The 14,371-nt window shown below is 34.2% G+C and overlaps 1 protein-coding gene and 2 long non-coding RNA genes across 3 annotated transcripts in view; 1 reads left to right on the top strand and 2 right to left on the bottom strand.

Moving 5' to 3' along the window:
* LOC129757613 (sodium channel protein 60E-like) overlaps positions 1–14,371 on the top strand; it is a 909,603-nt gene that overhangs the window by 175,970 nt on the left and 719,262 nt on the right. The gene's annotated exons all lie outside the window — the stretch shown is intronic.
* Positions 1,373–3,064, bottom strand: LOC129757622 (uncharacterized). Its single transcript, XR_008739748.1, has 3 exons — positions 2,932–3,064; positions 2,751–2,871; positions 1,373–2,691 (listed from the first exon to the last, which is right to left on the bottom strand). It is a non-coding gene; the product is annotated as an uncharacterized LOC129757622 (long non-coding RNA).
* Positions 6,072–6,996, bottom strand: LOC129757623 (uncharacterized). The gene is made up of 3 exons (XR_008739749.1): positions 6,883–6,996; positions 6,545–6,817; positions 6,072–6,476 (listed from the first exon to the last, which is right to left on the bottom strand). It is a non-coding gene; the product is annotated as an uncharacterized LOC129757623 (long non-coding RNA).

Raw genomic sequence — 14,371 nt, 5'->3', positions numbered from 1 at the left:
TTTTGGCACTTGCACCCCTATGATCCTGAAGGCCTCATATATGCAAATTTGAGAATATATTTTACCGATCATTGGACTCTATGTTAGAATCATAGATACTAATTTCTCGCTGTCTTGACTCCATAGGTTATCCAGAGCAAATGTTGAATTATTTGAAACACATGGTTGGAGACCTTTTTGCCTTTCTTACAGAAAGGTATAGTTATCGGTCGATTTGGGAGATCATTAATTATGGGTCTTAGATATACCTTTATAGGTACCTATCGAATCAGCTCGATGAGTTCTGATGATGTCTGTGTATTTGTGTGTATTTGTGTGAATTTTTGTAAACTTTGTTCTCGACGTTTTTGTGAAACTGAGCAGTACAATAAAAATGATTTTTATCTTGAAAAATTTGATTTTTTTTCTTCTTCAACCTATAAAAGAAAGAAAAAAATACAAAATAGTTTGAAAATTTTTTTTTCATAGTAAATATCAAAAATCATCACTCCAAAAAACGTGTCAATTTGGCTTGCTAGCCACAACCAGCAATCACTAAAATCAAGTTTATCGATAATATGACGTCAAATTATACGTGACGTCATAGATACGCGCTTGCCATCTGAAAGTATGGATCTGTCGGTGTGTGGAAGGGAGAACAAAAAGGCTTCACTCCCACTCAGGTTTGATGTCATCGTGACAGAAACCGTGTGGGAGGAAAACGACAGTTTTAAGTTTCCCCGGCCAATATTTACTTTTTATTTTAATGGTTCAGTTTGACACCGAACCAATCCAAAAATTTTGAAACCGAAGCTCCAAATTATTACTAATCATAAAGATGGATTTCACCCAAGGGGTACGACCCCGAAATTAATGAAGTCGTTGATGAGTACGTCGTGCCCACACTGTATGGAACGAAAGCGATTGTTACTTCGCCTAACATTATATTCAGGTTGCACTGTGATGGACAAAACGACGAAGGGGTGCGTGCGGGAGAACGAAGCACACCATATCAATTTCTTCACACGCTCATTTTCATTAACCATTTTATATGGTTACCTAATTAATAATTTAATATTGTTGCTTTTCAATGCATTTTTGGAAAAAAATGCAATCATGATGGTAGTTCTCATGTCAAAATTATAAAATGGCCAAAAGAGTTGACATTGAGATATTTTTCATTCGTTGCCATTTTCAAAGTGATCCATTTTGAAGAAGCACGCATTTTATCGAGGAGTGAAAAAACATCGTTTTCGAAGCTTGCTTTATTTACTATATTTTAACTTTACTATATCTACTTTATTTAAGCTTTGTTTGATGTTCTCGTCATTTGGCAATATATTTAGTTATAATTTGGAATTTTTTTTTTTAAATCAGGACATTTATGGGCCATTTTTCAAAAATTAGGACAATTCAAGCGTTTTTCAAAAATCAGGACGGCCTCTCGAAAATCAGGACGGCCTCTCGAAAATCAGGACAAATCCTGAAAAATCAGGACACCTTACACCCTGGGCATAGTTATAGTTATGTACGTAAATAAGGGGTTCCAGGTGGTTTTGTCATAAATCAGGACATAACCGATTTGTTCGTAGTTTTCATAGTTCAATTACAAATTCGATTGTGATTTTAGATTTTTTTGACATCCAGGACAATTCAACATTTTGAAAACAAATTGTCAAAAATCAGGAAAATTCGAAAGTTTTAGAAAAATCAGGACAACCTCTCGAAAGTCAGGACAAGTCCTGAAAAATCAGGACACCTGGTACCTCTGACGTGCATTACAATTGTTCAGTTGTTGTTGTTGTTTCTCTTGTGCTCAGAGGTGCCAGGTAACCTAATTTATCGGGATTTGTCCTGATTTTCGAGAGACCGTCTTAATCTTTTAAAAACTCTCGAGTTGTCCTGAGTTTTAAAAATTGGTGCCTAAATGTCCTGAATTGTTCTGATTTTTATGAAAACCTCTAAAATTTAATCGAATTTGTAGTTAAACTATGAGAAAGTCTTATAAATCTGTTATAAAATAGTTAAACTCTTTTAACAGATGGTAATCTTCGATTCAGATGATATTTAAATGGTGTTTTTTATATTGTAATCTTTAATTTTATATTCATGTTCTTAATTGATTTTGATCGGTATGTTTTTTTCTATGATCGATATACCCACGCATGTAGACCAGGCCGACAAACCATTTACTAAGCTGAAAATTTCAAAATTGATCGCTTTTTTCTTATTGGAGTAATTTTCGAATAGTAACAAAAAATGTGTTTTTCCATACATATCAATACTAAAATCAAATCGCATCAAACTTTTATTCGATTTTGTTTTAGTTTTGTATAACAAAATCAGTCAATTTGACTGTCAATATAAACATGATGATAATACTTGATAATACTTATTGGAACATATATCGTATCTTACACGAAAACTTCACAAACAAAAACATCAACACGAAGAAAGATTTGAACTGGTATACGCCACGTGTTTCGAAAGCACCCCGTAAACCGACAATAGCTGCGGAAAGTGGCCGTTCCGAGTTCATAGTCAGCCGAACCGGCACCGCTATATGGTACGTTTGGACTGCCATCACAGTTAGCAGCAGCGTTGGAATCCAAAAGCCTCCGAGCGCGGCACTGCTCCGAAAGTCTCAGCCAGGGAACGCCGGAACCTTTGCGTAGGAAAAGTTTCCACGAGAATCTAATGTATCACGACAGCCTAGAAATATACAAATTTAAGAAAAACCTCAAGCCAAATTAATTCAAGAAGCATCTTACCTTAACATCTTGCAGATTTTGAAATAAATTTCTGTCCAAGTTATATTGGTACACTCCAAAAAAACTGGCGTTTATTTAGTCCTTGGCTGAATCGCATCGCCCGGGGCACCTTTTTCAATAGCTGGAAGGTGAAATTTTCACTACAAAATATGATCTTAGCGTTAAACAAGAAAAAACTCACCTGAAAGCCAACAGCAGCCAGAAAGCGCCATCCAATATCAGCATTCTGTCTTCGACACAACCACCGGGCTCCAGGAACAGCCCACATCCTCCAGTCCGATCCGAGTCGAGACATTTGAGCCGGTTTATTTAGTCTTCGGCTGAGTCGCATCGCCCGGGGCACCTTTTCCAATAGCTGGAAGGTGAAATTTGCACTATATTATTTTAGCGTTAAACAAGATAAAACTCACTTGAAAGCTAACAGCAGCCAGAAAACACCATCCAATGTCAGCATTCTGTCTTCGAAACAACAACCGGACTCCAGGAACAGCCCACAGTCGAGACAATTGAGCCGGAATTTGAAAGTCGGGAGTCGAGACAGTTTTCAGCGGATCGAATTAAAATAACACATGCAACCAAAACAACACGATCAACTAGCAAAACTGAAGTTCCAAATGGCACGCAATTGTCGCCTATATCTTTGTACTCAAATTTGAGCAAAGTTATTTTTTACAACTCAAATTAACTTAATTCAACTTGCGAATCAAAATTAAATCTAATGATGATACCGTATTTGTTTATGTCGAGTGTTGCACTATTGTTGCACTGGTGCACCGCTAAGTGCTGTCAAGCTGTTTGTTTATTCGGACAGTTTTGCACTGGTTTTGACTTGGTGTTGCACTGCCATCGGGCGGTGTTGCCCCAAAAATTTTATCAGTGTTGCGAGAGAGCGTGTGAGTTAGTGAGGTAGCAATACACTGGCGACGATTTGTGTTTGTTTCTTATATTGTAATCTTTAATTTTATATTCGCCTTCTTAAGAGCACCTGCAACGGTTCAGGTGTAAATATTGGTTTTAAGTATTCCAGTATTAGCACAGAGAACAGACGTACAAGCTCGAACAAAAAATCGTCAAAAAGGTGTGTAAAATTTCAAATGTTATCACCAAAAAATACGTTAGAAATCGACTACAAACAGTGCCATCTATTGCGCCGTTCAAAAGTCACAAATCAACTTTAAAGTGCCCAGTTTTCGAAAAGGCGTAATCATATATAAACTCACAAAAAATCAAAAAGGGTGTTGGGATTTTACACAAGATTCGTGGGCTAGCTTGTACGTCTGTTCTCTGTGGTATTAGCACAACTTGAAATTTTAGAATCGGCTAAAACACCCACTCCCCACCGGTGTATGAGCAAATTTAAAACGGAAACACTTTCAATGCAAACACTCAATGATTGAGAAGAAAAAACCCATTTTATTAGAAAAATTGCATAAGTTTTGGGTTTTACGGTTAATTGTCTTAAAATTAATTCTACGAATATTCTAATTTTCTAATTCTAATTCTAATTCTAATTGATTTTGATCGGTATGTTTTTTTTATGATCGATATACTTATGCGTTGAGACCAGCCCCACATACCATTTACTAAACTGAAAATTTCAAAAATTATCATTTAAGGCGCTTGGGATCAGAGGGCCAAGTGCCTAAATGATAGTTTCGAAAAAACGCGCTTCAAAGTTGTTAAGGTGCTCAATATATATTTTTTCGAATTCGAGCAGTTTTAATTCAATCAAAAAAGTGTTTAAAAAAATTATAAAAAATCTAAGTTTTGCACCAGATGTACATTGAAACATAAAAAACCGTTGGTTATACTGGTTATACTTAACTCAAAATTGATGATTTTGGCACTTGCACCCCTATGATCCTGAAGGCCTCATATATGCAAATTTGAGAATATATTTTACCGATCATTGGACTCTATGTTAGAATCATAGATACTAATTTCTCGCTGTCTTGACTCCATAGGTTATCCAGAGCAAATGTTGAATTATTTGAAACACATGGTTGGAGACCTTTTTTTATATTGTAATCCTGAATTTTATATTCATGTTCTTAATTGATTTTGAAAATATATTTTACGGATCATTGGACTCTGTGTTAGAATCATTGATACTCTATTCTCGCTGTCTTTATTTGAAGACAAACTTATCTTGACTTCTTAATCTGTACAATTTAGTTTCATGAATTTATGTTTCATCCTTTGCAAAATTATATAACGACATGCAAATATTTTTCTTTTTTCTTATTTTTACTTTTGAACTGCGCAATGACTGTAAGTAATACATAAAAGCCAACTCTTTTGTAAACATTTCTCTTTTCATAGTTTTTTCTACTTTTCCTAAAAATCATGTTCAACGACCAGGGCGTGTACAGCTTCGGGTGTGTTTAAAAAGACATACACCGTCTTAGCCGATTTAGGCTCTACAGACTGAATAAATGACATGGACAACTTAAGATTAACATTAAACACCCAGTACCGAGATGGGAATCGAACCCATGTCATCAGCGGACAAGCGATTACCGTCTTAGCACGCTAACCACTCGACCACCGAGACGTACAACGTACCACCGAGACGTGTTCTTATACCAATACACGGAATCGTCCATCTTGTGACAGGCAATCGTAATCCGAGGCATGGTAGGCGAACAATTCGCTGTCAAAAAGCGCTCCGTTTCCACCCCCCACCAATGAGAAACTTTTGGTACCCCTTGCCTACTTTTCCTCAATATGCAACCACCCGTAGCTGTAGGCACGCTGTCAACGACTACGTGTCCTACAAATTTGAGCGAATTATTGTCTTCAGAATACACAATACTCAGTTAATTTTATTTTTGTGGTATCACTATTTGGCAACATCTATAGCTGACAGCATGCTGTCAGTAAATAATGCATTAAATTAACCGTAGTCGGGTATTTGCAGTTCAGAGTGAATGTGTTTGTTGCACGCTAGAAATTATTGAACCATTTACGAATCAAAAATAACCATTTTTGACCTTTTCCCGGGAAATGTCATTTTATGAGTTCTCCATGAGAAGTCATAAAATGACTTTTAAGGGAGAAGTTCGAATATGGTTATTTTTCAACCGGATGGGATTCTGAAGGAGAAGTTGAAAAATGGTTGTTTTAGAATCATAATGCAAAATGAGGGAGAATGTTAACGTAGAAATAGTACAAATCGGTTTTTTAGAAAAAATAAAGATAAAATTTAAAAAAAATTGTGGTTTTCACATCTTTTTATTTATTTAATAATTTTAAAGATGTTCTTAAAAAAAATACAGATCAAGGAAAGATGCAACGATTTTTGTTGTGAATCGGCATCGAGTCACACTTTCACTTCTCTGTGCTTTCACTGTCCCGGTGGAAGTCCCGATCCTTCGGCTCTGCTTGTGATTCGGAAAAATAGGATCCGGGATCGCAAAACATAGCCAGGAACGATAAGGACCGGTAAATGCTTTTCCGGAAGAAGTTCAAGTAGAATGTTTTGAGGGTTGAGGGGGTTCTGTTGAGCTCCTAGCGGGATGATCAGCACCAACAGCACAATTCCGTTGTTCAGGAGGTGTTTCCAACACTCCACAGCCGGATGATGATTTTCCGGCAGTCTGACCCCCCAGATAGTACGGAAAATTACCGCGTACCATCAAAATATCATGGTGGAACAATTGCGCAGCACCTGGTCGGATTAATATTCAGCTCCCGATTATCTGAGGATCCTCAGATTTCGGCATCCTATTATAGAAAGGAAAAAAATCTTCATCAGACTCAATTCCGAATATAACAAATAATTGAAGACTTACCTTACTGGACCAAAGGATGTTCGTCGGATTAGGATTCCTAAATGGCAACTGGCATCCAGATCATGGAAAAGAACTTGATATTCTAGCTGCTGTTTTCACTTTTCCGCTGCATCACTACCAGCTATGGGTATATTCGGTTGCTCCAGCTGAGTCGTAAAACCCGAAGCCAGCTCCAGTCACATTAGGTAGAATCCAGTCCAGCTAAACGGGCTTATAAGTAAGCTCGCAAATCCTGTATTTGCAGTTCCGACAAACTTTCCACATTTCGGTATCCTATTAGGGGGGAAAAAATCTTCATCAGACTCAATTCCGAATATAAAATATAATTGACGACTTACCTTTTTGGACCAGAGGATGTTCGTCGGATCATGTTCACTACTAAGTGGAAGAAAATCTTAAATTTATTTCTTCCATGCAGAACGCACCCGGCTGCAGAACCAATTACTTTCAACATGGCGGCGATGAAATGCCGAAATTTTCAACCATATTCTGGGTTTCATTTGAGAACTACCAAAATGGTTAAAATTTCATAGTAAAAAATTAATAAAAAATAACCATATTGGAAGTTCTTCAGCAAAAAACAAAAAATGGTTATCTTTCATCCGTAAATGGTTAAATGAAAACGAGCGTGTGTAATTATTTACATCGAGAAAAAGAGAAAAGTTTCGGTCGCAATATCTTCATAAGTCCAAAACCAGGTATTCTTCTGATCGTATGATGACTGGGAACTAACATCTACCAGACTCGAGGCACAATATGGATCGAGAATTTAATTCAACATCATTACCGGTAAGCGAAACCATAAGTTTGAGCCTATCTAGGAATGTAAAATTTCTACCCTTTTCTCACTAAAGGAAACAAATTTACGGTCGCAGACCCAAAGGCACTTTGAAGCTACAACGAGACAGCCTTGGACAAAAACGAAAGGAAACAAGTGGAAATACCTATGCATGGGAACTAGATGATCGTTTGCCAAACGTCCAACTAAAAGCAGATTTAGCTAAGGTTATTTTCAGACTGCTTCCTTGTCAAAAAACACAATGTTCCACAAGACCAAAAATTCTCTCCGAACATGGCCGATCACCATCAGCACGAAACCTTGCCACATATTTGTTGTGAAATTTAGCACAACACCAATCAACAAGTTTCCAGGAAAGGTAAAAGAAACCGTTAGACACCATAAGAAAACTAATACGCACACTTTAGCATAACCGTGCTCATATTTTTTGATTGAGGTATCCGTGCTCATAATAATGAATAGATTTTGTTCTATTCAGCTTGGTCAAAATCTTTGAACGTAAATTCTTGAAACTAGTTAGCAGATTGCTAACATCAAATTAGTGATAAATGAATCTCATTAACTATAAGTTTATTTCTCGTCTGCGTTTAATCATTTTACTTTAAAGGATGAATAAACCTCGAATTTATATACAGCGCTACACATTAAAGGCTTAAAATTTTTAACTTGTTCTACGGTTCCACAAAAAATACTATCATCTTTCAATAATCAAGCAACCGCTTGGAAGGAGAATCATTTAGGTTGACTGGCATTGCCTGATCAGGATATCTAATATTCCATGATCTTTAATTGTTCTTATGCTCTTTTCGGAAACCGATGTTTGATTGAACTTATTTACCGTATTTAATGGTGTAACTGTGTTTTGTGTTTTTATAATGATGTGGCATTTAAAAGTCAGTTTTCAGTAAATAAAATCAATATTTGATAACTGATGAAAATAACATGCCAAACGAAAACTAATTTTGGATCAATTTATTCTCCTAACCTATCACCTAATTTTCCTTTGAACCGTCGGCTTCATACATAGCTATTTAAATGCTACAAAAAAAATTCAATTGTTTATGAAATGTCAATAAAATAATGGTTTTTATTGATTGTTTCTAGATAACAATCGCTACACGGGTAATAGACTACACCACATTTGAATAAAATTCGATGATTCCAAGACGATTGTTTGATCTATGCTCGCCCACACACGATACAAACGTATTTCGCGCGAACACAAAAAATGGCTGGCGATAACAGTAACAATAAAAAATCACCGCCACCTCGACTGGGGCTGAGTAAATTTCCTGAATATTGTACAAACAAGACCATACACTATGCCACAGAGGGTGGTTTGTACAAAATATTTCGATTCAGACTGATTTTTTTCAAACCGTTTGCGCGCTCATTCAAGCAGTGCCATACCTCCTAGTAGTCAATTAGTGGTCCATGATTCATGGTAAATTTATTTGTTCAAAAATTTTTTTGATTATTATGACAGTAATCTTAGTTTCAATTACTCATACCATTACATTCGATTCCCATTCGAATTTTGATTTCTCCAATTGTTGGCTTAACTTAACATTGTGAAACGAATTCAAATCCATACGCGGAATGCAAATTCAATTTACATTTTATAATTCATAATTTGGATTCAAAAACCAGCATCTAAATAGCATTCAAATTTAAATGCAACTCACAATTCAGAATCACAGTTCAAATTAAAAAATCATCATTCAGTTCAAAATAATATTAAAATAACAATATCAGATTCAAATATGATTTTGGAATTGTAATTCACAGTTGTGAATTGAAATCCTGGTTGAGGATTCAAAATTTACCTACATATTTCTGATAAAAAATAGAATAATTGAGGCCCTCAGGATCAGAGGGGTGTAAGTGCCAAAATCATCAGTTTTGAGTTAAGTATACCTAACGGTGCAAAACTCACATTTTTTAATAATTTTTTAACACTTGTTTGATTGAATTAAAACTGCTCGAATTCGAAAAATATATGAAAACTCGAACACCTTCCCAACTTTGAAGCGCGTTTTCTCGAAACTATCATTTAAGCACTTGTACCCCTCTGATCCCAAGCGCCTCAATTTGAATTTAGGATTTACCTCTACATATTATAATGTCATGGGGTTAATTCATGAGATTTTATGATTTTATACTAAAATAAACGGGTTTCAAATTACAGATTCTGTTTTTAGAATTATATTTTTGTTTCCTATCTTTTCTAGTTGTAGCTGCAGAATCAGATTCAAATGATTTTTAAATGGTGTAATCTAATCGAATCCGTTGATAATCTCAATATATTACTTATTTTAATTTTGTGTCAATATCAGTTGCCCAACCTATAACGGGTTTTGATGAACGGAGCTTTAAGCTCGCGGGGATAGAGAGGCTACTTTGTACGTCTCGCAAGTCTCAATCAAGCTTTGCAGTCCGGATTTATAATGTTTCGGACAGATATCACATGTTCGCGTATGTCGGCAATGTTGCGGGCAGTAAACTGAAACTGTACAGCGATCACTTATGTAACATGTTGTCATATAGTCTGTACATCTGTAAATCTCTAGTCTCGTCGGGGTGAATGATGCTCGTTTGCCCCTGGTCCGCTGTATGGCCGTAATTTGCCACTGCTACTCCTTTCCCTAGTTAATATTTACTAGGCTTCGAGTGGCTGGTGGCAATGGTGGTTACAGTTGAGGCTCATTTTTGGTGCGGCCGACGACCGCGCAGTCAGAACAGGTGTGTCTGATTGTGTTGTTGTGGCTTGCTAACAACTGCTAACGGAGGCAAAATTAGTAAGAATTAGATTATTCTAACTGGATGCGGTCCGGGTGGATGCTCAATGGTGCCGTGAAGACGATTGATCGGTGATCACGCAGCCAGGGATCCACAGGTTGATGAGAGTTCAGGGTGACAATTGACAAAATTGACTAAACAGACTAAATTGACTACCCTACCTAGGCCAAATTGACAAAATAGCCTAGATTGACTTAATTCACAAAATTGACAAAACTATCCAAATGGACAGAATTGACAAAATTTACAAAAATTACAAAATTTAAAAAATTGACAAAATTAATAGAATTGACAAAATTGACAAAATTGACAAAATTGACAAAAATGATAAAATAGACATAAGGCCGGAACAAATTTCAAATCTTTCTTTTATCACTCGGAGTTGGAACGTCGCAAGGGGGGGGGGGGGGGGGGGGGGTGGACAATAAAAAATAATGCGAAAAACAAATAAATTGGAATAAATTGCACCAACTTGTATGCAATGAAATTGCACACTATATCATTGCACAAAACCTATAAATCAAGTTATTTCTTATTGAATAAATCAATGAAATCAAGAATACAATAGGTGAAAAAACTTCCACCTTCCAAAATTTGTATTTTGGTCTTTTAATCTTTCGGATATTTTAATTTTTTTGTCGAAATTTACGTCAAATACTTCAAACTTTATTTATTCCCCCCTTCGGATTTTTGGAAATTCCGAAGGGAGGGGGGGGTGACAAAAGAAGAAATTGATATTTGTTCCAGCCTAATTGACAAAATGACAAATTGAAAATATTGACGTTTCAAAGTTGTCAAAATGTTTAATATCTATAGTTAATTCGATCGATTATTGTAACCTACGTTGAAGCATCGTATTTTACTCTAGCAGTTGTAATCTTACTCAATTTTTTTCAATTTATTCGCTTCCTTTACTTGAGAGGTTGAGTTATTAGAAACACACTATTAGGAATCCTTTTAAAAATTATATTCTTCATTTTTAGACCTCTTCTATTTTATTGATATAAGATCATAATGTCATTGAAACGGGATCATACAAGATATTCCAGAATTCAATCATTCAAAAAATTTGAACTAGTTTACAATTATGTTATTTATGTGAAAATTTTAATTATTTTAAAATACCTTCATCCTATACAAAATTTTGAATCCTAACTTCTTAAATTCATTTAGGATTTACTACGTTCGAAATCCTTTAATCATAACTCTGAATTTATAAAACTATCATTTATTTATTATTTTGTGTCATGTGTATCCAAATATTATTTATAGACTGTAAGAAAGGCTCTAATCCACTGTTAAGTGTATTAAATCGGGTTTTCTAATTTAAACTTGAAATTCTGCATCCATGTTTTACGTTCATATGAGTCCAGTACTGATTTAAAAAATATAATACATGCTACATTCCGCTTAACAGAAAAAAAAATCGAAATATATTGAAAAAAGTGATCAATATTACCCCGCATTACGGTACATAAAAAAATTCATTCTTAAACCAAAAAACTGTAAAAGTCAAGAATACTTAGAAAAAAAAAATCATAATGCGAAAGTTGTTTTGAGATCAAAATACGAATAAAATTATGATTTTTTTTTTAAAATGATTTCATTTACAAAAACTTTTAAACATCATATATGTACAGCAAATGTTTATTTCGTTTTGATAATAATTTTTTCATTATTTTTTTTCGGAGAACATGAGTTTAGCTATTACGATTTTTTGTTTTGTTTTTTACGATACTTTGAAATTCGAGGAAAAATCATAAATTCAGAATCATAATCAGAATGATTTCAGAATAAAAAGCTGGTAAGATAAGTTTTATAATATAAAATTGAAATAAAAAAAAATCGAAATGAGTATCAGAACAGAAATGTAAATTTCCTAAATAGATTGAAACATAATAAATAGGGTTCTGAATCAAAGAAATGTTTCTTAGGAACGAATTTTCTCATTCTTAATTTACCATAATTGAAAATTAGTTATGAAAATCTAAAGAAATTTAAGTTCATCTCGTTTTAAACCTATCACACAAAATCATCATATTATGGATGAAAAATGCAAGTACGAGGGTGGCCAGCGAACTGGGAAAGCCGGGAATACCGGAAAAAATGGGTATTGAAAATGGAACCGGGAAAACCTGAAATCTTGAATCAAATCCGGAAAAATTATATACGAATAGTTTTTCCTAGTCATTTGTTTCAACACGAGTAATGTTTTTTCCCAGAAGCTTTACTGTTGAAAGTATACTGTACATTCCGTGAGGAAAATGTGGAGAAAAATCGATATTTTTTTTTTCAAAAATCAGAATTTTTTTGTTCAGCAGCGTTTTTATTTTCAGTGTTCCAGTCCCAAAATAACTCATACGTATTTAAAAATAACAAAACAAAGCAGAAAAAATTCTCGTTTTTGTGTGTGTCTCGATATTGTGTGTGATTAGTAAAAAATGTGTTTAAAGAAAAAATAAATAAATGTGAAGCATAGATTATTTAAAAAAAAAGTTTTGTAAGCGTTAGTTAATGTAAGAATTATATACTTCATATCTTAGAGCACTTTCTTAACGAATCTTAAATAAACCGTATGGTTGAAATTTGATATAGAAATAAAAAAGTTGGTAACACTGCATTCATATTAGGATTGTTCGATCTTCTGGAAAAGATCGATTCAGCTGAATGGTTCCAGGATTGATTCACCTTAAAAAATCGAAGCTAAAAGGTCGATCTCTGAAAGATCGATTCATAAAATTTGCATCATTTCATTTTCATTTCAACATCAGAATGTTTAACTTTTCATGACTTTGGCTGAGTGTATGTGACATTTAAAAAACAGAATGAATATATGCATTTCTCCATACGACATATTCCAAGTTCAAATTTTAAGCACGTTAGATAGGAATAAGTCTTAATATTGTTACTTGATTTATTTAAACAATTCAAACATTTTTAGTCAGTTCACTTGATGAAATACTTACATATTTTTAAAATGCTACGTATTTTTATTTACGTTGGTATTTTTCCTATTTTAAATTCAGCCACAGGTTATGGCACAAATATAATGTGTACAGCTATTATCTGGAAGGTTCAAGTTCAATTCTTCAAGCATTCAAATTTTCCAAGTATTATTATGAGTCCAGGCAATATTGAATTATTAATTTGTTAACTTTTTCGCTTACTACTTTACTTGATTTGAAATTCGGCGAGAATAATCAACCCAAAAAGTTAACAACAATAAGCGGTGATAAAAACTAGAAAACAAAAATTAATTGGAGGAATGTGTTAATTTAAATGTAAATATAAAATACTTTTCATTGTGGTATCATTCAAATGCTGCCTCCTACCGAGTTTCGACAACTAAACTTGGAAGTTTCAATAAGAAGTTAAATCTTGAGCGGAGATAATTCTATAGAATACTAGCAGACCCGGTAAACTTCGTCTTACCATGTTCAACTTGGCGGCCAGTTTCAATTTTTCCTAGTTTTCTTTACATTTTCCTTCTTTCCCTTTACTCGAATCATCCCGCTCAATTCTATCAAAATTAAACCAAAGAATTTTAACTCAACGGGTCTTTTAAACCCCAATTTTTGTAACTTGTTCAATAAATAACTGTATGTTGATAATATGTAACTGTTTCATTTGCTGTATTCCATTCAGTAGATTTATTCCGTTTTATTATATTGTTTTCAATATCGCGACAATTTTTGGAGTATTTGCCGAATATTTTGCCTAACGCAGCGCTTTCAGCTCCCAATTAGATTTGGATGGTGTATATTTTTAGAGCCGAAGAAATAAAAACCATAAGAAAAGTCACATTTTCGTAGATGATGGAAAGAATTATAGAGACATGAGCTATCAAAGAACGAATGAACATAAGCCATAAAAAAAGATTTTTTACTAAACATTTTCAAACAGCTTTTTATTCACTTTTTTATTCCATCCTTCGAAGCAGTTTGAATTAAAGTCCATATTTTCACCAAAATCATTTCCAAAAAGATTCGCCTAATACTTAAGTTATAGACTTAACACATTTCAACTTAAAGTGTTCCCAAACAGCACTTGTCATGGCATTAAATCTGGCGATTTTGTGTATTGCAAGTTCCTATTTTTATTCAAGCAAAAAATGCAAATTAATTCCTTTGAACTTTAACTCAATGAATCAAAGAAACGATTGGTTTTGAAAAGTGGAAAACTTATGTTTAGATATATTCACCCATTATTTTAAAGATTTTAATTGAAGC

The sequence above is a fragment of the Uranotaenia lowii genome, chromosome 3 (assembly GCF_029784155.1).
Source record: "Uranotaenia lowii strain MFRU-FL chromosome 3, ASM2978415v1, whole genome shotgun sequence".
Lineage (NCBI taxonomy): Eukaryota > Metazoa > Arthropoda > Insecta > Diptera > Culicidae > Uranotaenia > Uranotaenia lowii.
This window is presented reverse-complemented; position numbering and strand designations above follow the sequence as displayed.